The sequence below is a fragment of the Eulemur rufifrons genome, chromosome 19, assembly GCF_041146395.1.
Source record: "Eulemur rufifrons isolate Redbay chromosome 19, OSU_ERuf_1, whole genome shotgun sequence".
Taxonomy (NCBI): domain Eukaryota; kingdom Metazoa; phylum Chordata; class Mammalia; order Primates; family Lemuridae; genus Eulemur; species Eulemur rufifrons.
Window position 1 is genome coordinate 39,207,383 of NC_091001.1, and position 25,651 is coordinate 39,233,033.

At 42.9% G+C, this 25,651-nt stretch overlaps 1 protein-coding gene across 3 annotated transcripts in view; it reads right to left on the reverse strand.

Moving 5' to 3' along the window:
- Positions 1–23,474, reverse strand: part of IL1R1 (interleukin 1 receptor type 1) — a 77,101-nt gene extending 53,627 nt beyond the window's left edge. For 2 of the 3 annotated variants that reach the window (XM_069494124.1, XM_069494122.1), the window contains exon 1: positions 23,162–23,474. The gene's annotated coding sequence lies outside the window, so the exon portion shown is untranslated. Of the gene's footprint in view, positions 1–19,426; positions 19,514–23,161 lie in introns of those variants that run through there. The other variant, XM_069494123.1, reaches the window with a different exon arrangement.
- Between the last annotated feature and the right edge of the window lie 2,177 nt (positions 23,475–25,651).

Here is a 25,651-nt window from a genome sequence, read left to right on the forward strand (position 1 = left end):
AGGTCTTAGAGGCAGAGAGACGGTTATGAGGCACCATCCTGGATGGAAAATCTTCCAAGGTTGTACCACTGGGAGTGGAAAGGAAAGAACCATCATAAGGAAAGGAAAGAAGAAAGGAGGGAGGAAGGGAGACATCTGAAGACCACAGAACCCAATCTACTATCTCCCGGGTTGCCAAACCCAGGAATTTTGAAGGAAGAATGATTAGCAATTGTGATTGGTTAAACACAGGCATTTGGAAAGGGAAGTTGAGAGAGGATTTTGAGAAAGTTCAAAAAAATTATTAAAAGAAAAAGATATTCTATGTTAGTGGTTCTCAAAGGTCCTTGACACCCTTTCAAAGAGTCCTCAAAGTCCAAACTACTCTCATTATAATTCACAATGGTATGTGTCTTTTTCATACACATTCTTTCACATGCATACAGTGGAGTTTTCCAGTGGCTACATGATGCATAATATCTCAAAGATTAAATGAAGATGCAGATACCAAAATTCACCTAGCTTCTGTTGAGCTGAACATGAAAGAGATTTCCAAAACAATGTAAAACAATGCCACTCTTTTGGCTTTATTTGTTTGTTTAAAAAAATATTTTTATGAAAGAGATGTTTTTATGTTAATAGATAATGAGTATATTGGTACTTTTAAATGATCAATAAAAATTTATTTTTTAATTTCTCAATTTTAATGTCTAATATGGTTAATGTCAATAGAGCTAACCATGTAGACAAAAGCTCTTTAAAGTTCTCAATAATTTTTAGGAATGTAAAGGAATCTTTAGACCAAAGGTTTGAGAACTTGTGTTCTATGTAAAGATGTTCAGTGCTGTGGAGACCCCTGTGTAGTTCACGGAGGTATCTTCCCAGGAGCAAAGATGAAGGGCAGACTGAGAAGGCAGAAGGGTCACGCTCAACACCAACTGCTTCACCAGTTACCCAGATGTCAGAGTGACATTTCACAGAGCAGCAGCCCCTATCAGCCTCACCCATAAGGAATTGTCTCCCAAGCCATCATTGAGATTTTAACTGCTGTTTTAGGTAGCACAAATGTTACCCCGAATTCCCCAAAGAGTGCACAAAATCACTTGCCCTTTCCAATTTGCTTTGCCACAGCTTTCTTAACTGCTCATCTGACCCATGTTCAATAATTGACACTTTATGTGGGAGTGAAATGTCTAGGTATCGGGCACCTACTGGGTGTCTGACCGTGAGTTAGACGCTTTAATAGGACATCATATGGAATGCTCATAACACCATGAACGATATTGCTACCTTTGTTTTATACATAGCAGCAGACATTCCAGAGAGGTTAAAGAACCTGCCCAAGACTACTCAGTGAGTGAAATAATTGAATTGGGAGTCAACTCACTCTCCAAAGGTGATGGTCTTTGCCCTTCACATGCTGCTTTCCACTGCTCTGCCTTGACCACTGTCATTGTTCGTAAAGTAAAAAAAACAAACAAAAAACAAAAACACCCTACATTATGTAGGAGCTTGAGGTTTGCTTTCTAGAACTAGAGGAAATACCGTATGGTGGTTACCAGCATGAGTGCTGGAGCCTGATCGCCCCAGACGTACCCAGCTCTACCACATACTACCTGTGCGGCACTGAGCAAGTCACTTAACTTCTCTCATGTCTCAGTTGCCTCAATAACAAAATAGTGTTTTTAATAATCTCCACCTTATTGGGTTGTTTTGAGGACTGAATAAGTTAAAAAGCATTTAAGCATTGTTTGGCGCACTGTCAAAAGTAGAGATGATCATTACTTGCCGTACATTAGTTACGTTTGGGTAGTTATATACTCAGGTTCTTTGAACCTATGAAATAAGTATTAATATAATATACTTACCCAGTTATGCCAGGAAGCTATTGAGAAAATTACAGATGATTAGTGTACTTGACAGTATTTTAGATTAATAATACTATGTAAATAAGCAAATATTACTGTAGCTTTATTAGTCATAAACTCATAGTGAAGTCATTTTGGAATAGGGAGTTTTCTGGTAAAGAGTGTATTTCTGACCATAAAAATATACACCAGTCACCACAGCTGATAAATTCCTCATTCTAAAAACACCAACCAAAACCACATTTAAAAACCATGGTATTTCTGCACAAACACTCAAGTTTAAAGTAACCAAGTGTGAAATGAATGAATAACTTGATCTCTGTGTGACAGGACAGAAAACTTAGTCAATATTGTGAAGAACTATCAAGAATTGGAATCTAAACAGTACTCAAAGATAATAAAGGACTTAAAGGAAACAAAAGGTCAGCTTGCAATGAGAAGTTTTGCAACGTTCTTTACGTAAACTCAGAAATTTAATTACTGTCATGCCAAAGTGGTTCTGTTTCTCTCTATTTTTCATTGTTAAAAAGTTTTAACCAAACTTGAATCATTTCCTGTCTTGATAACTGCAATATGTCTTTCTTGTTCCTCCTACTCTATTTAAGTCCTAATTACTATTGCCAAAGAAATTTCCTTCCTTCCCTCCCAAACCATTAACTGTTGTACACACGTGTGCACACACACCCCATCTTATCTGAAGTCCCTATTGGTGCTTCCTAGCACGTGTCACTATCCAACTTATTATATAATTAATATATAATATGCAATAATATTATATATAAATTATAATTAATATGCAATAAATTGCATATTACTTCTTGATCTTGTTGGTTAACTGTCAATTTCCACTGGAATGTAAGCTCCATGAGGGTAGGGTTTTAGTCCATTTTATTCACTTTTATATTACTATGGTCTTGAATAAAATCTTTGCATGTGGTAGCTGCATTTTACATACTTACTAAATGAACAAGTGAGTCATTTACCTCTGCCCATTAAAAGTTCTTGCACTTTTCAGTATTTTCAATCTCTTCCATTTAATAATATTTCCTATTCTCTCCTACCACTCTTCTCCACAGCCAGTTATAGTTCTCCAAGCTAGCTTTGTTTCCTCCTACCATGCACTGTCCATGAATATGCAGGGGCTAATTTTAGGACAACTTAGCTGTCCTGGATCCTTCTGAAGGTAAGTGGGGAACTGACTCAGCCAATGAGACTTCAAAGTCCTAGAGACCTGGAGCAAGGACTTCCATACCCACCGGCCCCAGCTCCAGCTAGGCTGACAAGTGGGCCTCTGCATTTAAAGGGCTGGAAAGAGAACTGGCACTAATGATGCTATTCACTGAAATACATATTCTTCAAAACAGGCTGGACAGCCACTGGCCCCAGATATGGCAAAGAGACCTGGTGAATCTGATAGAAGGATGGCCTGGATCAGTGGGCCCCATACCTGGCTGTGCAGCAGGGTCTCCAGACAACCTAAAGCCCCACCCGAGCAGAATCTCTACAGACAGTGCCCAGGAATCTGTATGTTTAAAGAACCACCAAGCCTAGAAAATCCGTAAGGGCCTTTCTAATTCTGCGACTATGACATAGTAGCTCTCCATGGTGTAAAACATGCCCTACGGGAGTTTTAGATATAGGTGGGGTTATTTTGGGTTGTCTATATATATTTGAGGGGGTTCTTTATTTAGTAGACAGGAGTTGGGACTACTAGACATTCTGCAATGCCCAGGACAGCACTGCAGCAAAACAAATTGTCCCCTATCCTTAAAAAACTCTCAAATATCCCACCAGACCTGAACATAGGTCAAATCTGAGTCTGGCACCTAACTCTGTCATTTAAACAAAAAGTATTTTGCATAGAGTTTTAATATATGCAGAAGTTTCCAGAAATGCAGCTACCATGTAAATTGAGGGGAAGTTGAACTTGATATTTTTCTGGAAGTTTATGAAAAATTTTTCACCATGGGAGAAAAGTCACATCACTGGTGGCAGAGTCACTCATGATATTTGGATCTCCACCAAGACACAGACTGTGTTTTCCTCTGCATTTTCAACCACCACCTTACAGACTTCTCTGTGTGTAGCTGCAGGCATCTCAGTGTCTTTGTGTCTTCTAGTTTAGTAACGTCTACACGTGTATATGTGAAACTGAATATGGAATAAGTTCTATTTCTTCTTTACATTATGGTTAGAGTAATACATTTAAATTTTTAATATCATGTGTAGGTAGGTTATGTTATCAATGAATGTCTTTTCAGTAATAGTAAAGGGGATATTATAAAATATTTATTAAGAAAAAGAGCACTAAAAGTCTGTTGAAATTAGGAACCTCTGATCTACACCTTCTAGTTCATCCCTCAAAACAAAGGGGCTGGTTGGAGCTGGAGATACTATTTTCTTTGACTTGTCCTGATTGCCTATTCATTCACCCTTTGCTGTTTCTCTCATTCCTCATCCGTGGTTTGTGACTTATCCAGCAATAAGTTTTCTAGGGAGAACCATTTCAAATGCCACATCTTATTGTATCCCAGACAACACAAGACAGGTCTTTCGTCATGGCTCGGCCTCTGGGAGATTGTATATTACAGACCCTCTTAGCTTTCCCCAGTTTTGCTTTTGAAGCACAGGTAACTAGAGCTTTCTCACTAGACCTTGCCTTTATTAATTCAAGCCCTGCTTTGAAATATTACACCCAAGACCACAAGGCGGGTCTTGACCCAACCATGTCAGCTGACACCCGCAGCACTATGTAACACAATAAGGCTGGAAGGGCTTAACATTTTGTGCTTCTTTCTCCTTTTAAACACCCTCTTATTGCCTTGTCTCACCTACGTGCCACAGTGCACATCCCAACTGCTGAACACACCTTTGGCCCTCAACCCATGCAAGAAACTCCTCCCTTCACTCCTTTGGAAAGCTCCTGGTCCAAGAAACAATAATAAGGTTATCAAGGTTAACAAGAGCTGTGACCCAGGAGAAAATGGGACACTGTATGTGCCAGATGAAAGCTAAGAATGATTCTTGAGGCAGAGATGATGAAGGGGATTGCAAACGTAAATCCTCTGCTGTGGTGTTCCTACCAAGATGTTCTGCAGAGAGAAGACAGCACATGCTACAAATCAATGGGTTCCAGATAGTTGTGTGGTAGCCAAGGCAGAGCCTCCCAGAGGCCCCCTAGCCCTCAGCCTGGAGAGCCACGGGGGTGGCCACCTGCCATCGCCTACGCCATCCTTGCCTAACCTTTCCCTGCCTGGAGAATAGTGAGGGTGGCGTCTGAGTACTTAGATGATCTCACTCCATAGACCTCCTTATCTTTCCTTCTTCCCTTTGGCATCCCTTTCTTCCCTTCCCTCTCCCTCCCATCTGCCCTCTCCCTCGCAGTCTCTTCCAAGTCTCATACTTTGCTCTCTGTCAGCCAAGGAAGACCCATAGGAGGCACTGAAGCCATATTTCTATATTTCCTAAGAATTGCATTAGTGTACAGTATTTTAAATTGTAATGTTTTCTTGTTGTATATTTGTAAAGTATCATATTGATATAACTCAGAACTCTTCCCCCTAGCCCTCTCATTTACCACTAATATTTATGGTAAATTTTGATTTGATTTACTCACATTTGTTTTAAGAATGAAACTCTGGCAAAGCCTCATTCCAGAAAAGTTAAATGTATTTGTAAGACAGCTCAGCTTGCTTCTCAAAGTGAGCTTCGTAATACTGTTCCATGAACATAAACACACAGTTTCACATATAAGAAGGATAGCATCTGTAGTAAAATGTCTTTGGTTGATAAAACTTAAGCACTGTATTATATCATCCTTTGAACCAACACATGTTGGGCTGGGATGTAATGTCTCCTTAAGGAAAGAGAGTGAATACACTGCATGCAATCTTTCACCATTCATATAGATGTCTTTGAGTTGATATTTGCTCGGTTGATGTCAACTCAGCACACCTCTCTTCCTTAGGAAAGTAAACTGATTTCCCTGACCCCCACTTCCAGGCTACAGGTGTGGGCCTACAGGACACCTTTGGCCATGACTGATGGGGCCAAGAGTATTTGCTAGACCCAAAGCTAGAGAATTCACACTCTCTCTTCGAAGAATTTTACACTGAAGCTGAAATACACAGAGCTAACTTCTATGTGTTGTAGATAGAGTAGAAACAAAGAAAGTATTGTATAGCTTTGAACTCTATTTGAGAGATACAGAGTGGCTATGTTTTCCCTCACATACATCAGAGAAGCAAGAAAAGCCAGGAGCAGAGACAAGAAATGACGAATAACTCCTCTGGACTCTGATATACAACCTTCCAGGCCGGGTGGAAGCCGGGCTGTGCCTTTGCTCAGCGTTCCAGGAGGCACTCCTGCATACTGACTATGGTGTTTTGCTTGAACAAAGCCAATCCACACCTGATCCTAGCACCTGCCTTTGCCACCTCCTGTGGCTTGTAATCACCAACTCCTGAGTGCCCCTGGTTCTGGTTAATCAATACTTTTAAAACTTCAGTTGTTATTGCAAGGTTTGGCACTTCTCTACTTACTATCCACTCATTCATTATCGTGTGTGTCTGTATTGGGGGGCGTGTGTGTGTGTGCGCACGTGCGTGTGTGTGTGAGAGAGAGACCGAGAGAACTGACACAGAAAATTCTGACTTCAATATAGAAAGTCTTAAAAGAAAGGCATTGTTTGAGGTCAAACTGTTCCTAGACGGGACATCTGGTTAGTCCCAAAGTGTCCTGCAAGATGGCCCTTAACTTACGGGCTGATTCATCCCCGGGGCCTGGGTCTCAGACAGACAGGCTGAGCAATTCAGGCTGCTCCGTGTCTTGTACTCACGATGTTCTCATGAGACAGATGCATGGAATGGAATTCTGACTTGTTAGCTGAAAATAAACTGATAACTGCCAAAAGGCCACACTATTCTTATTCACTGACCAGCATGTTTTCTTCTTCCCAGAAGGCCAGGCCTCTGTGAGATGGACACATTTTTTCCTTTAGCTACAAAGCTGGTCTACTGCATTATGGTGGTCCAACCCCATTTGCATTGATTCAAAGTGATCTGATGTCCTGGGATTTATGTTTTTGAATATAAGAAACAAGTGCATATTCTTTAAAGGTTACTCTCTAATTATTTCTGTCTGCCTGGCAGCTTCATACTTTTGAAGAAAAGGCATCACCTTGAAGGGAGGAAGATGAAGGCTAGAACAAAGAAGGCATTGCTTGGCTTTGAATGCCAGGAGAGAGTTTAAGTCCATAGCAAGACAATAGCCTATGCAAAAATGCCATTAGCTGTAATATATGCACTAGGAAAGAAAAAATGCTGCCAAGTAACAAGAACCTATCATCTATTACAAGGTGCATCCTAATTTCAGAGATGTTAAAATGTGGTGAAAAAATGTGCCAGGCTTTGTTGAGAGAGACAAGAGATATTTTGTAAACTCCCCAAACTGGGCTTTACATCCCGAGAGTCATGGAGGAAGACTGGACCCATAAACTCAGAGTAAGCAGGACTGAAGCAGGACCGTGGATATCTTTCTACCATACAGCCAGGGCAGCCCTTCCCGTGGTGAGAGGGAAGAGCCCACGGGCAGAGGAAAAGAGAAAGCAAGAGCTCAGCTCTACAGTCAAGCCTGGAAGGAGGAATAGAAGCTGAGTTGTGGGGCTGGTGGCCTCGTCCCTCAGGAGTAACCTGGGAGAGGTGATCCCCTCGAGAAAGTAGCGCTATTAGCTGGGCATCATGGCATATGCCTGTAGTCCCAGCTACTCGGGAGGCTGAGGCAGGAGGATCGCTTGAGCCCAGGAGTTTGAGGTTGCTGTGAGCTAGGCTGACCCCACGGCACTCTAGCCCAGGTGACAGAGTGAGATTCTGTCTCATAAATAAATAAATAAATAATAAAAGCAGTGCTTAGTGAGACCAAGCTCCTGCCGGAGACCGAGCTGCCTCCAGCAGAGCAGTAGAAGCTGCCAAGAATTCCTTGGCCTCAAAGGGGGGCATATGAAGTTGCTGAAAAGACCAGATGAGCAGAAGAGATCTGGAGAGGAACCAGGAGGCCGAGTCTCAGGGCCTCACTTGTACAGGCAATGGCAAAGCCCACGGTTATCAGCACCAGGTGGCTTAATGCCCCAAACCCCAGGTGACACCACAACAGACACACACTGGCCAGTGTGCAGCAAGGACCCAAAGACGGGCATGGCCGCTGACCAAGCAGGATGAGACATCCCACCAGGACCAGCTCCACGATGCCAGGCTAAGAGGTGATCCCTGAAGGAGTCTCGATCAAAGCTGGGGCCTGAGAGAAGCAAGAGGAAGAAACCCTGAACAGCTATTCGTCAAGACTTACTGAGTTTGAGAGTAAACTGTAAGAGAGATAATAATACCTATATTTGGCTAAACACCTTGACTTGGACCAAGGTTTTTATTTATTCTTACATTTAGTCATTAAGCAAGTTTTACTGAGCACATACTGCATACCAGGTAGGTGCTTGGGGTGTGTCTGGGAACATCAGACAAAATCACTACCAGCGTGGAGCTTAACATTCTACAGGGTGTGGACAGACGATAAAAGGCAAATATAATAAAGAAGGGAGTTATTTAGTATGTGAAAAGGTGAACGTGGAAGAAAATAAGTTTCTGCTTCAGGAAGCCTGCGCCTAAGAGCAAAATTGTGCTTAGTTACACAATATATTTTTCCCATCCAAGCCCCTAACCTTTGTGGCAGCATTGCCTCCCTCTGTGCAACGCGGAAGGACAGAGAAATGAACACAAATAGGTCTTACACTGAAGGAATTGACAAGCACCTGCGAGTTTAAACAATGAACTTCATGGGGGCAGGAATCATGTCCTTTCCTGCATGTAACAAATGTCTACTAGGTACCTAGTAAGATGTATGCCAAGCACTGGGCGCTGGCACACAATACACCACAACACACACAAACAAAACACACAACACACACAACAGTCCCAAAACACACAACACACTCTCACGCTACACACACAACACTCAAAAAATACACAACACACTCTCATGCAACATACACAACATTCATACGCAACATACAATGTACACTTGCTCGACACACACAAAAACCACACACACCACACACAAGTTCACACCACACAGACGTAAACACTCCCATACTCACATGATACATACACTCACACAACACACACCTCAAAGCCTTCATGCTGAACTATTTTCACATGTTTTCTTTTTTCTTTTCTTTTGCTGACCACTAGTATATAACCAGGTTAGTATATAACCAGGTTAGTATATAACCAGGATGAAGTATTATATTTTCATTTTAAAGACCGCTGAGAGATATAGGTTGAGCTAGCCAAATAAGCACTGGGTTTAATCGCACTGGGGCGGTACCCCAGGGGAAGGTTTTCAGACTGAGCCATTTCAGTATAGCACCCTTTGTCCATCTGAGTTCCCAGAGGGGCCATTGCAGAGTTCCGGGGATTAATGACCACGAGAATGATTTACAGAGAGTAGAATGGTGTTTGCCAGGGGACGCAGGAGGGAGGAGACATGTTGATCAAAGAGTACAAATTTTCTGTCATGAGATGAATAAGTTCTCAGGATCTCCTGTACAGTGTGGTGACTATACTGAATAACTCTGTATTGTATTCTTGAAATTTGCTAAGAGAGTTAATATTTTTTTTTTACAAACCAAGAAAGTAAATTTGTTTATACTACTAAAATAGTTTTTAAAGTCATTTATAGATCAGCTGCTACAATTATTTTTCCTGAAAGATATAAGTAACATATTACTTAATATTAAGTGATCTCACCACACACAAAAAAAAGGTAACTATAACTATGTGAAGTGATGAATGTGTTAATTAGCTTGATTGTGCTAATCATTTCACAATGTGTATATGCATCAAATCATCACATTGTATCCCTTAAATATATACAATTTTTATTTGTCAATTATTTCTCACTAAAGCTGAAAATAACATAATAAAAGAAAAGAAAAGAAAATCTACCTATACAACCAAGAGGTAGCAGACTGGACTTGTTATATAATTTGCCATTAAGACTCTTCCAACCATATCCCTGCTAGGCTGAGAAAGCCATCAGGCACCAGGTACATCTTTCCAAACATGTGGTGCTTAAATGAATGCTACAATTGCGTTCTGAAATTGTGTCATTAGAGATCAGTTCCAGAAGTTAATCTCACGCAGTTAAGTTTAAAACAATAACCTAACTGACCACACATTTATTTTCTAATTTTCAGCAGACCAAAATAAGTACAATTTAGATTTCATAGTAAATATCCTGACTTCACAAGGAAGTACCAAGTGTCTTGAGAGGGAAAACCCTCCATGAACAAAGAAACACTTTTGCAGTGCAGTAAGGAGCTTATGCTCTGATGAAGTACGCTTGAATTCTTCAAAGAAAGGCACCACCTAATTTCAACATGAAGTTACAGCTTTTACCATTATCCTCCCCTAAATGGTTTCTTTGCACCTTGCAGAGTTGCATAATTATTTTGAGCAATCTAAAAATATATGTGGGATAGATAAATACCAACTATTTTTTCTTTTCTATACTCACTCCACAAACTTCTATGACCAGATACGGGGCGGGGGGGAGGGGGAAGCTGTTTTTATTCCACCAAACAATTCTCTAACACCAGCTGGGTGTCCTACAATTCAATTCAACCCTGGTGATAACTCCAGTTGAGGGCTCAGGTTAAGGGCAAGACTGCTTCCCACTTCAGACACCAGCTGCAAGCGGCAGGTTGTCACCTATACGTCTGGCTGGCTGGCTATGAATCAGGGCTCCTACAACACCCTGAGGTTTTGGTAATTTGCTAGATGGCTCACAGAGCTCAGGGAAATACTTATGTTTACTGGCTTGTTATACAATAAAGACTATGATAAAGGATCCAGATGATCAGCCAGATTGAGCCATGCATAGGCAAGGCACATGGGAAGGGATGTGGAGTTTCTGTGCCCTCTCCGGGTAGGCTGCCCTGCATGTGCTCAGCAACCCAGCAGCTCTCCGAACCCTGTAGCCCAGGGATCTTTATGGAGGCTTTATTACTTAGATATGACCAATTATTAACTCAGTCTCTAGTCCCTCCCTTCTCCCCAGAGGATGGGGGATGGGGCTGAAAGCCTTAAGTTTCTAACCATGGCTTGGTCTCTCTGGGACCAACTCCTGGGACTCAGGAGCCCATCAAGGGTCACCTCATTAGAACAAAAGATGCTTCTATTGCCCGGGAAATTCCAACTGATTAGTTCTGTGCCAGAAACCAGGGGCAGAGACCAAATATATATTGTTATTATGTTTCTCTCTCTCTCTCTCTCTCTCTCTCTATATATATATATATATAAAACACATACATATATAGAAAGAACATATATATATATTTCTTTTCTGGATACTTTACAAACACATTCTTTACCAGGCCAGGGGACTGATTTGGATGGAAAACCCCTAGGAGGTCACGGCTTTGGTACTCTTCCAAGGTCTTAACAAATGAGGGTAATGCTTGAAACTCAAGTGCTCAGAAGACGGGACAGAGTCAATGTTTTCTGTTCAGCGGTGTTCCCACACATGCAAATACCGCTTCTGAGAAATCCTTAGCACACATCCCTGAGGGGGCTGTACAGACTTGGACCACATGTAAGCAAGCAACAAGCTGCCTAAAGTTCTCTTCGGAATAAAGTGAGATTCACTTCAATAAGTAAGTAAGAAAGAACATGTCAGAAGACAGGATAGAGATGCAAGGACAGCTCTTTGAGTACAGAAATAACTGAGGGAGAATGTTGGCAGCTGCTTAAGGATCGGAGAAGTTGGAAGTAACTAAACAGTAATATTTGCATCCATTTTATTTTATAATGTCACGAGACAGCTAAGCAACACATGCCCATGTCTGTAGATGCCACAGTCGCCACTAAATCGCTGACAAGAGAGGCCCGAGGTGACCCCAGGCCCACTCTGTCCAGTAGACCTTTTCAGTCTCACTTCCCTCATCTGTTCATGAGTATGACAGTGCCCACCTAGCAGGATGGTAAATACAGATGAAGTGCTGATGGTGGTGATTGGCACTTAGTCAGTGCTTTGTGTTGTTATTTATTTGGTCACCCCAGAAATAGGCAGAGGAGGTGCTAGGATTTCAGGTGTACCATAAATGGAATAAGGATGTCTTCCTAATCCCAGATTGGACGTGCGGTTTGATGAGAAAAAGTGTAGGTATGAGACAATATTGCCCAATATTTAAAACCAAGATGTTAAAACTAAGACCTTTCAATATTTTATTTTCTTAGTCATGTGTCTGAGACTCACACGCTGAATTAAGCATTACCTTTTAAAAGTGATTTTTTTTTCTTCCCCCTTTATTAGATTCTTTCAAACTCGGTCAAACACAAATCACAATGGAATTATGAATTAACGTGAGAACAGTAAGAAGCGGAACTGAGAAACCAGAGACATGCAAATTTTACCTAGGAAAATGTTAGCTTAGTTGTAAAGAAAACTCTAGGACCAAGAATAGAAAGTCTGCTAACATGATTTCACCATTTCCCCCAGTGGAAGGAGCAGCAAACCCAAAAGGGAGTTTTTTAGGACAATGGAGAACTTTCCTGTTACTATTGTTATTGTTACTGGTGTTTATATCCTCTAACATTTCTAACACAGTGCAAAGCACTCAATAAATACTTTTTGATAATTTAAAATCGAACTTAGACAAAACGATCTCAACTATAAGGAAGTTGATCTCTCTCTACTCTAATTTTGAGCTGAATCACAGCAATATTTACCAACTTTCTTATGAATAAAATTCGCAGAATACATTGAACAGCAATTAGATGCAATGAAAGTAATCCAGAAATGTCATTTGCAGAAAAGTCAGCCATTTATGTCAAAATCTGCCTGACCCTTAAATTTTATCTTTATATTTTGAAAAGGGAAAAAAAAAAGTAGTTACCATATTTACTTAAGTGCCAATGCGGCCAAAAAGTGTTAATGCTTTACTAACGCTCCAACTTCTTAACAGGCATATATTTTTCTTTCTGTCTTCCGGGTTTCACTGTTATTACTTGCAACACCAGCATTATGTTGCAAGCAGGGGAAGAAAAGGTCTTAAACTTCTTTCTCAGGAGGGTGGTTGAAGAGAGACAAAGAAAGTGTTAGAAGTTAGAGAAAAGGAGAGAGAAATGACCAAGGCTGCAATGCAGTAGGAAAGTCTGCACCATCCTAAGGTAATTCACCTACCTTTTCAATGCAAAGCTGACAATGTTGCAACTGTGCCACCTACGCGGGCTTCTTTTCCACCTTGTTAAAACAGACAGTGGGACACAAACACAATTTTCTTCTCAATAATCCAAATTAGCCGGATAAGTAGTGCTGAGCAAGCCCCTGCTTGCCCTTTGCTTCAACCTTGGGTGTCAAACCTGCCATGCAGGGCTCCCCACCCCTCCTGAACAAAGCCCAGACCACTCAATCTAGCCTTCCAGATCCTGCCATCTCCCTTGACCCCACCTGTTTGGAATAGGTTTTTTTCCTTGCCCTTGACGTACCTATGCTTACTTCGTACCAGTGTCTGTGCATGTTCTCCTAATCTCTACCTCTCACCTTGCTTGTGCAGATTCTGGGTATGGTACCCAGAATACTATCCTTCTCCCCCCACTTCTCCCACTTCAAGACCCATCCTAAATACTCTTTTCCGAGGATGCTCTGGGATTTTCCCACCTCTCCAACCGGGAGAAACCGGCAATTCTCTCTCCTCCTCCGAAACCTTGTGGTTCTCCATCTCTCCCTGCTGCCCAGTTAAGATGCTCAAAGGTAGGCTCTATCTCTGATTGACTACAGCCTGAACAGAGCAGATATTTAAATATTTGCCAAATGAACAAAAGTGGCTACGTTTACACTGCTTATGTCCACAGTGCCTTAAAAAGTTGAAAGCACACTATTAAGTAAAGAGCTTTTGATAAATTCCAGTGACAAAACTTTCTGGGAAAATAGGCCCAAATTCCCCCCGGAGGCAGGATTTGGCAGTGACTGTGGACAGCCTTGGTCTAGCCAGCTACTTCTTGTGTACTTGGGTAATTTGCTCACTTGATGGCTGTCTACTTCTCTGGTCAATGGTTCTCAACCCACATTATACTAACTGTGTGGATAATCACCTGGGGAGTTTTAAAAACCCAGGCTGCATTCAGACCCATCACATCAGAACCTCTGGGGGTGGGGTCCAGGAATCGGTATTTTCATGGCTCCCCGGGTGATTCCAATATGCAGCCAGGCTTGACAACCACTGGCCTATGTCCCAGAGAGTGATGATACTCAGCTGATGTTTGTCCTCTTTGCATGTAACTGAGTCGGTTCATTAAGGTAGCAACACCCATTTTCGACACTGATCCAGCAGACTGGGGCGAGGCTAAAAAAGAGAGCTCAACTCCATGGACTTATTCCCACATGCCAGGTTTCCCTAGAACAATAATAAACCATCTGGACATCAGTTCCAGGCTAAAGGAAGTGTCTGCCTCTACCTCCAACCCCTAGCATTCTCCACTTTTCTATGAACCTGATTTCTATACATTATGGCATATTACCTTACTGACTTTTTAAAAAATTTCAATCGAGGGAGAAAAAGTTTAGAATTCTGATCTCACAGATCTCTCAGTTAAATAAATCTCAGAGTTTGAGGTTGATGACAAACATCCAAGCACGGTGAGTGTAATTTCCCACATTATTACAATAGCAGCGATGTGACCTCCCCTTCTCCCTGTGAGTCAGCTCAGGAACCCACTGTGCTAATCTAGAGAAATGCCTAAACCATGAGGGAAATTTATTCAAAGAGGTCATTATAGCAAGTTCACATCAGATTTTTCAAATCAATCAAGTTTCAGTACATAATCTGTCACCACTGACTATAATCACATATTTTCCCTCCAGGAAAGAAATCCTGTGAATCTTGGCATATGGTTTTAAGATTCTTTTTTTTTTTTTTTTTTTTAGTTGCCAGAGACACATTTTTAATGTTAGTTAGCCTGATCCAACATAAAATATACTTGTTATCCTGGGATCTATATCTTCTTCTCTGCTAAATCCTTGTGAATGAGATAACAGGATTGATTGATAACACTTAACAGACAGATGATACTATTTATGAAACCAGGTTCCCCCCCCACACACACTTCAATCAGAATCTGTTTATTCCACGGAAACATCTACCGAGTTCCTTTGTACTTGAATTTGTACTTTATTGCTATGTATCATTTGTATTGATTTTGGCTTAAAAATTATCTACAGAAGATTTCAGAGGCTAAAAAATTACACTTTCATATAGTACCTTTTTAAAAACTAGCTTACAGATACCACGTGTCAGTGTGGATAACACCTCTTAGAGGTGCAGGAAGAGAGGCTGAATCACATGCTTGCTATGAACGGACTAGGAAAAACTTCAGCGCCCAGACATACACAATGATTTTAATGACATCTTACAAAGAACTATCTATAAACTAGTGTTTCCTATCTTCAGATCCACTTACTATTTCAGCATAATGACACATAAAGAGGTTCGGGAGTCCCACAGATGCATGTTCAAATCCTGACTCTTATTTATTTGCTACGACCTGAAGAAACTCTCGTAATAGCCTCAGTTTTCTTAGAAAAAAATAGACAACAATAAAACCTGTGTCAGGAACACAGACAATGTCTGAAAAGCTCCCAGACTTTTCAGGGAAGAGATGGATGACTGCTGATCCTGCCTGGTCCTAGAACGGCCAGGCGAGGTGGGTACCTGTGCAGGGAGGCTGAGCGCTGTTGCTACAACCCCCAAGACTGGACGGCCGCTCATCAGCCTAGACCACAGCAAGAGAGATCAAGAGGCTAGCAAATAAAATCACAGGCAATGAAAAGTCTAAGAACAGTTGCTCCAGGATTTCCAGTAAAGCTCTACCCTCTCACTAACTCCGGGAATAGAATTAGGGAAGCCACATCAATCTCTAGGGGTCATAATCACACCTTTGGAATGTGTGGGTTCTGTGGCCCATGTTGGAAGATGTTATTGGTATAAAGGACTGAGCAGCTCCAGTCATCAAGAGCAACCCGCTTACCTTGAACAAGAAGAGACTCCTCGGTAAGAGGTTCAGCATCTTTAGAAAAAAGACAGGGTGTTAGGCCAGGCGTGGTGGCTCACATCTGTAATCCTAGCACTCTGGGAGGCCAAGGCAGGTGGATTGCTCAAGGTCAGGAGTTTGAGACCAGCCTGAGCAAGAGCGAGACTCTGTCTCTATTAAAAATAGAAAATTATCTGGCCAATTAAAAATATAAGTAGAAAAAATTAGCTGGGCACGGTGGCGCATGCCTGTAGTCCCAGCTACGTGGGAGGCTGAGATCGCTTGAGCCCAGGAGTTTGAGGTTGCTGTGAGCTAGGCTGACGCCACGGCACTCTAGCCTGGGCAACAGAGCAAGACTCTATCTCAAAAAAAAAAAAAAAAAGAAAGAAAGAAAAAAGATAGGGGGTAACGTTTAAGCATCTTCTCTTCCAATACTTTCCCCTCAAATGATAAAAGAAGTCACACTTCCACAAATGACACAAACATGGTGTCACCTAGTTCTACAGTAATGTCTCATTCATTCGTTCCTTGATTCACCAAATAGTCAGACAAAAAAAATTGCTTAAATCCTTACTGAAATTTTGGTCTTTAAAGCTAGTCATACCACTGTCATGGACGGATTGAACATAGTGTCCTATCTTTGGCTGCTACAACAAATTGCCATAGACCAGGTGGCTCAGACAATTTATTTCTCACGGTTCTGGAGACTGGAAGTCCAACATCAAGGTGCAGCAGGCCTGGTGTCTGGTAAGGGCCCACTTCCTGGATTGCAGACGGCTGACTTCTTGTATCTTCACACAGCAGAGAAAGAGCTGGCTGGTTCTCTGGCCTCTGCAAAGGGTGTTACTCCCATTCATGAAAGCGCCACCCTCCCCTCACACTTTAATCATCTCCTAAAGGCCCCACCTCCTAAAACCATCACAGAGGGATTAGGTTTCAACAAAAGAACTTGGGGGGACATGAGCATTCAGTCTATTGTACACAGATCTAGGAAAACCAAAAGCTTAACAACCTATGAGTCTAAAATATTTATTTCAATTATAATTAGCACAGACACATGTCAAGTTTTAAAAATATGTTTCTAGACTTTTCTATTGGAAATATTCCTTTGGCTGCCTCTTTTACCTGGCACTATCACATGACAACATCCATTCCAGGTCACATCAGATTGGGGCAATTCTGTCCAGGTTGAGCACCTAAAATTTGCTTGTGGAATTCCTTCTTTTCAGAAGCAAACCCTGCCTCTTTGCCCTGGACCAGGAGGCAGAGCCTGCTGAAGCGTTAGCTGAGCTTGCAGTCTTCCCATTTCCTGCCCGGATGTCCCCGTGTCCACGGAAACCTGACCCGTGAGTGCCTCCTCAGGGCCGGCAGTTCCTGAGACCTTCTTCCCAGACACCTGCCCCAGCGCGTGCACAGACAGATACACACACACAATAACCCCCACTCTGCCCTGGTCACAAATAACCATGTATGACAATTTTGCCTTAAAGATAAGCCTAAGTGTCTGATGAATAATATTTTGTCTCGGTTCTCTGTGTTTCCCCACGAGGTGGAAGTACCTCTGGACTCAGAGCCACTAGGAACCCCAGGCTGTGGCCCAGTGCGCACCCCTCCCCCAGGACCCTGCCAACAGTCAGCCTTCTAAGCAAAGCCACCCCACAGTCATGGAACCAGAGGGGCCAGCGTGAAAGACGACATGCAGTAGAGAGAGATCCTCTTCTCAGTGTCCTCCCCAGATGATAGGCTCTAGGAATTTTGCTGCATTTTGAAGCACAGGGAGCTATGGCTCAGAGTTGGCGGGGAGGGGGCACGGTTCCAGTGGTGCTCTTTGCCCACCCAGTGGTCCCAAGGAAAGATCGCCATTCTCCACCTCTAAAGTTGGAAAGAGAACCCTACCCACAGCTGGAGAAAAGGACGTGAGAGAAACTCCACGTGCAGCTCTCTCCTGAGCGTCCAATCCTGAAGGACTCCCCAGCACCCACCAGGCCAGTTGAGTAACACACGAGGGAATGAACGAGAAAGCCCTCTGTAAACTGAGTTTTATTTCTGGGAGAGGGTAGAATATATTTTTGTAAAATGTCCCCGTGGCCATATTTAAGCAAAGGTTTTGTCACTTGTCTCACACCGAGGACAGGGCTAGGCAAGAGAGGCAGTGATCTGGGTGTCAACCCTATACGCAATATCACCCCTGATGTGACCTCTTGTGGCAAACACAACAAAGTCCAACGGATGCTTGTGCAAGGACCCAGGCCTCCCTGATAGCATCCAGGTGAGCATTCTACAAGGTAAGCGTCTACAAGCCTTGGCATCATCTTCTCAGCCCATGACCAAAATTCTATCTGAAACTCACAATAAAATCCAACCTCCTCACCCCAGCCCCAAATGCCCACAGTTCTCTGGCCCCTGCCTCTGTCTCCAGCTCACCTCGAGCCCCTCCCTGCCAACCGTCTTGCCAGCCACACATAGGTCTTCTCTCTCTGCTCCTCACACAGGGCTTTTATGCCTGTGGCCTCTGCCCTCTGCCTGTCCGGCTCCCCCTCATGCCTCAGACCTCATCCTTTCACCTGGAGGAGTGGACCTTGGCTCCTTAGTCACTGTCTCTCTTTCATAGTGTGAATCACAATGTGTGTTGATTTGTGCGGCAACCTGGCTGTTTTGTGTGACCCTTGCATCCCATGGCTGGACACAGAGCAAGACCTCAAAAAAATAATCGTTAAATGAATAAAAGTTATGATCACAAATGGTTCAAACCACTTGCATAGATGCCCAACCTCAGTCAGGATATGAGGTAGGAAAATTTAGAAAACGCACTGAGTTGACTACTTTCCCCTTTAAGACTACTAAAGTTTCATAAAACCCAGCTTGCTGGCTGACAGGTAGGTGAGGAAACATTCTCTCAAACGTTCCTGGTGGGGCTGGTAATTGGCATAACCTGGTGGGGCAGGGGGAGCAATTCTAAAATACATAACAAAAATGCAAAAGTACCTGGCCTCTGACCTGGCAATTCCACTTCCAGGAATTTAGCCAACAACTTGCAAACATTTCTGCAAAATGACACAGGCAGCCTGTTAGCCATTGCAACATTGGTTGAAAGAGCAAAAGATTGCAAACAAATGTCCACCAAAAGGTTGAAAACGCAGCTCCTTACATGCTGATATGGAGCAAGGCACAGAACAGTGTGCACCATGAGTGTGAAAGAAAATGCTAGAAACTACGAACAAGAGCTACCTATTGGTGAGGAACAGGGAAAGAGGAATCTGAGAAAAGGGAAGAGAAGGAGACTATACTGAAGAACTTTTCAAGTTGTTATCCATTCAAAAGCAAATAAATGATGTGTCATCCACTCAAAAAATTTAAAAATTCCAAAATCTTATGGAAAACTTTTTAAAGTAAAATTCCATTTTAAATTATATTCTTATCCTCGTTTTATACAAGGAACAACTGAGCAAAGAGAAGATGGGAGGAAACAGAGCTGCCCTTCACTCCCAAGCTAACACTCACCCCACTCCATCCCAGCCTCCTTGCAGACGTTCTCCTGACTTTCTTGGTGCAAATTTGTGGGCGCAATGGATAGGAAGTATAAGGAAAGTGTCTCCCAATATTTCAAACATCCGTCATGTCTAGGCTGATGTGATCAATTGAATGGTCCTGCCAAGAGGGATCTGGCCTGAAACTTGAATCCAGGTAGCATTTCTCATTGGCCCACGTGCATGCAGAGAGACTAAGGCTGCACCCTGCCTAACCCCCACATGACAGTGTGTCTTGGCTGAGTTTCTAGGCTCAACATCTTTCAGTGCAGCAGAACTGGACTCTCAGAACCTTTGGATGGAAGAACCAAGTGCACAAACACCCAGTTGTCCAGGCCAGCGTGACATACAGGCTTGGAAGCCAAATAAACTTGGTGCAGATTGATGGGTCGCTCATCACTAGCTTTGAGCAAACTTAATAAACCTCTCAGGGCATCAGCTTGTCTAGCCCTAGAGCTGTAATAATACCAACCTCGCAAGTTTGTGAGAAAGACTAGACACAATAAATGTAAAGAATCCAGGGGCCGGGCGCGGTGGCTCACGCCTGTAATCCTAGCACTCTGGGAGGCCGAGGTGGGCGGATCGTTTGAGCTCAGGAGTTCGAGACCAGCCTGAGCAAGAGCGAGACCCCATCTCTACTAAAAAGAAATAGAAAGAAATTATATGGACAGCTAAAAATATATATAGAAAAAAGTTAGCCGGGCATGGTGGTGCATGCCTGTAGTCCCAGCTACTTGGGAGGTTGAGACAGGAGGATCCTTTGAGCTCAGGAGTTTGAGGTTGCTGTGAGCTAGGCTGACTCCACGGCACTCACTCTAGCCTGGGCAACAGAGTGAGACTCTGTCTCAAAAAAAAAATAAATAAATAATAAGAATCCAGCATAGCGCATATTCCTTTGTGGAGGACTCAATAAATGGTAACTATATACACAAGTAAGCAGCATAAATATCACCAGTGGCCCCAAAACCACATGTCATTATCTCTAACATTCAGTCAGACCTACCCTCACCAACCCATGGGCTCCAGAGTGAAGCTGTCTGTATTGTGAATTCCGGGTCTTTACTAACTAACTTAACTAACTACCGGTATAACTCTAGGCAAAGCACTTCTCTGTGCCTCAGCTTCCTAATCTGCAAAATAAGATAATGATAACTTCATACGTGAGGTACTTAGAACCAGGTCTCATACGTAGTAAATGTTCTAGTAAGTATAAACTATCATTATGATAATTATCATTCAGTACCAAGGAAATATAGACATCTGTTGTCACATGTGCACATACACGCTTTCCAAGTTTAGAATTAAAAGATGTCAAAATTTCTGCATGCAACTCTCCAGAAACTATATATTTTAAAAAGTGAGACTATAACTAAACTTTGTATTAACAACAATAATAATAACACCATTTTACATTTTTCCTTTTCTTCTATACAAAAAGTTTTCCTCGATCTTGTCTCTTTCTATTCCCAGTACCATCTTTTGAGGTGGATGGGACAGGCCTTCTTTCTGAATTTTATAGCTAAAAGGAGATAAAATCATAAAGACTGAGGTTTGCTGCAGATTATTCAATCAGCAAACAGTCAAAGCAAAAGCATCTGATTCCTTCACACTCTCAGCAGACTTTCTGAGAGACATCAAATGAGGTCAAAGTCCTCAGAAGTTAGGCTGGCAGAAGTTATGGTAAGAGGTGACTGCTTTGGCAATGAATAACCAAAAAAGATAAGAAGCTGAACCCAAACAGACAGAATAGGACACCAGAAGGTTTTGCAAAGGGTTTCCTTAAGGTAAATTAAGACAACAAAATATCCTTGGCCAATTATCAGATTAGCATACTTTTTTTAAAAAATGATAAAACACAGTGCTGGTGAAGGTGTTGGAAAATGGTATTAATACAGTGCTGGTGGGCATATGAATTAAAAACACTGTCCTCGGATTAATTTAGCAGCAGGGATTTAGAATTTTAAAAATGTTCAGGCCCTTTGAGCCCACAATTCCACCTCTGGGGGATTATCCCAAGGAAAACTCAGGAAGAGATGCAAAGGTCTAGCTGCAAGGATGTTAGTTTTAGTATTGTTAATAATAGAAAAACAATTACATCTGCCAACAGTACTTAATAAATTATGCAATGCAATTAAAAAGCTTTGTAAAAGGAAATCCATTGTTGTGGCAAGATGTTCACAATATATCACTGAGAAGCAAAAGCAGGTAATAAAATAGCATCTAGAGTACGTTTCTAGAGCACATTTCTTCAAAATGTAAATATATTCAGAGACAAATATACCCACCAAAATGTTAATAGTGTTGATCTCACAGTGATGGGTTTTTATTTTTCATCACTTAAAATTGTCTATATGTATTCTTTTTAAAACGTTATTTTTGACAATGAGCATGTGCTATTTGTGTGAATGTTTAAAGGACATATTTTAGAAGTGGATCTTACCATCCCTTAACCACACCTGTCAAGTTTTTCTCCTAAGTAAACTAACCAGCTTGTGCCCAAAAGTGTTTGTGGCTTCTATGATTAACAACCGCATGTTATCTTGAGAAAGACCATAAGAATTTTTCTAAACTCATCACCACTATTAAGAAGATCAAATTCATGTCAAGAAGTATTCCTAGCCCTTTCTGGGCAACCTTGTCTTCTTCCTTTTCCTAATGGATCAACACATTTACAGTAAACACAAGTCCTCGGCATCTAATGTACATGCTGTTCTCCAAGTTGCCTCTTGGCTGGACACTGTGACTCACCAAACCGGTTGGTCACTAGCGGAGCATCCTTGCCCACCGCCCAGCTCCTCACATCCTCACAAACAGCAGCGCAAAACTCGATTTTGCATAAGAGCAGTAAGGAGTTATACAATGAATTCAATAGTAAACGTCATTTTGTTCCCATTTTTGTTTTATTTCCTGTCTTTAATCATTCAAATTCTGTCCCATTTTCTTCTTATTCATATGCACAACAACCCTAATTAATAAGAATTATGTAAATCTAAGGGCATCAAATAAGAAATACAGGGCAATGTTTATGATCCCCTCTGAGATTGCATAGTCTTCTCTGTAGCTATAGATGCAACATTTGCAAAGCCTCTGGTGGAAAAAATGCTCATGCTTTTCAAATGACATCTGAAGCCCTTATTGAGGGAAGCGTGTACAAGTCTTGCCAATACAATGCAATGTAACTTTAAATGCAACCAGTGGAAGTCTGTTAAAAAATAATGCAGTGCCTCAGTCAAACATTGAGTGAGATTATGACTCTCTAAAATTGTAGAAGCTTAATGGAAAATGATAAAATAAGTCTTAATTCTAACATCATCAACAGCATTATGAAAGGACTTCATTTACAATGCCCTTCACTAAACAAACCTTACCACTTACCACAAATCATATAACTGTTTATGGTTTATAAGCAGCATGCAGTTATAAAATATATTTCCCATATACTTCATAGTTAATCTTCCATAGAATCAAACACAGGCAATCATAGGTGATGTCTTAACATGGCTCACACACACATCTAAGGTTAAGTGTGCCTCAAAACCACATTAACGCCAAGAATCCTTAAAATCTTGTTTCAACAAACAAGACAACATTAACTTTTGTCAGATACCATTTCTCCCTCCTAAATATCTCATCAATATGTAAGCAAACCAAAAAACGGGAGGGAAAAAATACAGAAACAAAAAACCTGTAGTGCAATTAACCAACTTACTGTCTCCGTTGTTCATCCTTAGGGCATTTGGGACCGGGCTGGCCTCCTAGGAGGTGGTAGCTCTCGGGGTGGTCCCGCACGGTTTCTTTTCCCAAATGAAGCCTGCTGAGTTGGTGCTGGTTATTACAAACAAAAAGTGCGTTAGAAGTCAGTCCTGGATAGAGTTGTTAATTCTTTTTTTCCTTTTCTGAAAGAGCTCTGGGTCGAGTCTGTGCCACACAAGAGTGACAGCTCACATCTTGTCAGACGCCCCAGCTGGCGCGGAGGTTCAAAGGAAGGAGAAAGTGGGGTCTTAGGAATGCCTGTGTCAGAGCCTCTGAGAGCTTTAATCCCTCTGCAGTGACACATCTGGGGAGCTATGAACAGGAAACTCAGAGCTGGGCAGACAGCCAGAATCACTCAGCAAACGTGCCAAACCCTTATGAAATACCAATACCCCGCACTGCACGCTAACCTCGACCGCTTCCTGAGGCTGGAGCTCTCTGCTTGTAGGACTTCGCATTGAACTTTGACCAGGCTGGCCAGCTATGTCCAGCCACTTACAGTGTTCCCGCCATCAGAGTCGTGACGGGTCAGGGCCAGGCCAGGAGTCTTGTGCCCCTGCCGTCTCTGCCTATCCCCCAGTCCTTAGAGCAATCCCCACAGAGACAGCCCCAGGCAATGTTGCAGGACCCTTAATTCAGACCTGCTCCTGTCCCAGACCCCAGCCTTCTTCTTGGTCGTGCCCACCACCCCTGCCATGTGTCCTGAGAACACTGGAAGCCTCTCTTCTCTGCACCCTGGACATGGGGTGACCACTGATCACTCCTCTGCCTAGGGTGATGCTCCTGGAGAACCACGTGGTTCAGAGAGGACTCCGGAGCCAGAGCCTCTGGCTTTCACACAAGCAGCCTGATCCACCCAGGAGATACAGCACTGTCAGGTCTCCTCTTTTATTTCTCTTATAGGCCCTCCTGTGCCCTGCATTCAAATGAACATTCTCAACATGATACAGAATCTACCCGATCACCATGTTGCTCTAAACTCTGAAGCGTGGGAAGGAAGACAGATCTCCTACTGTGGCATTCCAGGCCCTCAGCAGGCTGTTCTCAACATGCCTTTCTGCCGTCGTTCCCACCACCCTTTCCAAGAACCCTTTGCGCTAATCTGGACTGGCCCTCCTCTCACTCTAGCAGACACTATTCAGTCCTTCGCTCTAATGCTCTCAGCCCACTGTCTGTCCTCATCCTGTTAAGTGTGACCCCGACCTGCATGACATGTCCCACCTCCTCGCTGCCCTCCCCCTTCCAGTTTTCCCTGCTGTTCTCTCAAGCACACCCCCTCCTGCATCGGGGCTGACTCTCCCCACTCTGAACCTCTGCTTTCTGTCCGTGATCGGACAGAAGAGCAATAGTGGGCACTTAACAGGTGCCAGGCATTCTTCTAGGAAGCTTAAATTCTTTAGACCCATTTTACAGAAGAGGAAGCTAATCAAGCACCCTTCCCAAGCTCATTTAGCCAGGCAGGGGTGGAGCCCAGCCTGGCATGGCTGTTCAAGTCTTACCTGGGGACCAGTGCAATCTATTTGGAAACAGGGCTTATCTACTCAGGAACAGTGCAAGTTCCTAGCAGCCATTGTCTCTTCTTGGTATCCTTTCCAGAGGATGTCCCATTCTAGGGCATTACCAAGCAGCTGTGATGAATTGGTAGATCAGAGAGTTTTAATTGAGAGACCACATGTGCCGGTTTAGCCATGGACAGGGATTTTAAGAACATTAGGAATAAGCAGAATGGTCTTGAGGTTCAAGGCCGTGTTCCTGCAGTAGCCTTGCTGACATTTTGGACCTGTCTATAATGTGAATGTTCAGGTCTAAGCCACCTGGTGAAGCAACAGACTGCCAAAGACACAGCCTCACTGGAACATCTGGGAAGACTCCCAGAGGCTGGGCGGAACTTCCCACGATTCCTCCACCGTCGCGCAGCCGTAAAGCCTGGGTGGGACCCACTCTACCCCCAACTCAAGGGGCTGCCCCGCTGGTCTCTTCTTCCCAAGGAGCCTGAGGGATGGGCACACCCAAGGAACAGCCTGTCAGCACATGGCACCTCCTGGCCACGTTGATGGGCTCTGGGCTGGTCCGGTCGGAGCAAGGCTTACTGCTTCTCTTTGCCAGTGGGGAGAAGCCGGCCTCTGAGGAGGGCTGCTGTGGCACCGTTCCTAAGACAAGGAGGGCAACAGCCTGAGGAGGACACCCACTCACAAGGGAGAGGCTTCCAGAGAACTTCAGAGAAAGTGCTAGAAACTCATCCAACCCTTATAATCTCTGGACTCTTCAGGGATGGGAACCAATATATCCTTTTTGGTTTTTTAAAGCCAGGTCAGTCGAGTCAGATATTCAATTATCTGCAACCAAGTGTCCTGACACCCACAGGAGACATCAACGGGCAGCCCGGGAGCCAGAGGGAGTCTGACCTCCTTTCCTCTGCACAGCCAGCTGGCCCTGCTCCTGCCCC